Source organism: Myotis myotis, unplaced genomic scaffold (genome assembly GCF_014108235.1).
Source record: "Myotis myotis isolate mMyoMyo1 unplaced genomic scaffold, mMyoMyo1.p scaffold_m19_p_4, whole genome shotgun sequence".
NCBI classification, from domain to species: domain Eukaryota; kingdom Metazoa; phylum Chordata; class Mammalia; order Chiroptera; family Vespertilionidae; genus Myotis; species Myotis myotis.
In genome coordinates, this window is record NW_023416346.1 from 29,478,418 (window position 1) to 29,479,812 (window position 1,395).

Genomic DNA, 1,395 nt, shown 5'->3' on the forward strand with positions numbered 1-1,395 from the left:
CATTCTTGTTATGGAAATGTTTGAAAAACACAGGAAAGTACATATAACTCTGGAACTTCCCTTTCTGCCACCAAGTGGCTGGGGGATGATTCTCAGGTGCATTCAAGATTATGCTCCATTTTGTACTTCTTAATGGTAGTTACAAAACAGTCACAGGGCTATAAAGTACAGCCCAGGGAATATAGTTGAGCTGTTGGGTTCATTGTCTTGAGAAGTCAATGAATGAATTCACGGACAAGGGAGGGCAAGCAAAGGAAAGCGAAGTTTATTACAGAGAAAATAACAAAGCTCTCGGCACTTGAGAGGGGTTGCTGCAGAAGCTCACCAGTCTAGGAGTTTATATTTTCCTATTCTTGCTCTCTATTGGCTCTTTCAAAAACAAAACAAACAAACAAAAACACCAGCTAATCTCCTTTTGCCTTCATCTCCCCACTTTTAGTTCCAGCTCTTGGGTTCAGTGGGAAGGGCAGCTCTGTGGTTGACTGGTGCATTCCACCTACTATGCTCACATCCTGACCATCCGGCTCATCTCTTCTTTATCTACCATCTTCCCTCCCCTGGACCCTTACCCTAAACTGCCTGATCCCATCTAACTCCTCATAGTCAATAATATTGTAATAATGATGTATGGTGCTAGGTGGGTACTGGAAGTATTGGGGGGAACACATTGTAAAATATGTGGTTGTCTAACCACTATACTGTACATCTGAAATGAATACAAAATAAGATTGAATGTAAGCTGTGGTTGGAAAATAAAATTTAAAAGAAATCCTACTTCACTTATAACCTACCATGGCTGAGGAAGGCATTGTTGCTAGAGATGTAATGGATGTTAGTACTAATTTGCAAGCTGTACTGAATACCAGAATCTTCCATGAGGGCCTAGCATGAAAAATTTGCCAAGTTGCCAAAGCCTGAGACCAGCGCCAAGCCCATATGTGTGTGTTTGCAACCATCCAACTGCAGTGAGACTGTGTATGTCAAGTTGGTGGAGACCCTTTGTGCTGAACACCAAATCAACCTAATTAAGGTTGATGACAACAAGAAACTAGAGGAGTGAATAGGCCTCTGTGAAATTGACAGAGAGGGAAAACCCCATAAATTGGTTGGTTGCAGTTGTATGATAGTTAAGGACAAAGAGTCTTAGGTCAAGGATGTCATCCAGGAGTACTTCCAATGCAAGAAATGAACAAATAAAATACTTGGCTCTTGTTTCTAAAAAAAAAAAAAAAGTCTAAAAAATAGTTTATAATATATTCACCCAGCAATACAGCATAATACTAACATTTTGGAGTATTTGGACCATAATAGTTATCTGTTATTACTGTCTCTGAAGACAATAGGCCAGCTGGGTTTCCTTCCTGGCTGAATACTTAGTTTGGGGGCTTCTGGAAA

At 40.3% G+C, this 1,395-nt stretch overlaps 1 pseudogene; it reads left to right on the top strand.

The window, feature by feature from the left end:
* Nucleotides 1-792: 792 nt before the first annotated feature.
* Nucleotides 793-1,189, top strand: LOC118654663 (annotated as a pseudogene).
* The last annotated feature ends 206 nt before the right edge of the window (nucleotides 1,190-1,395 follow it).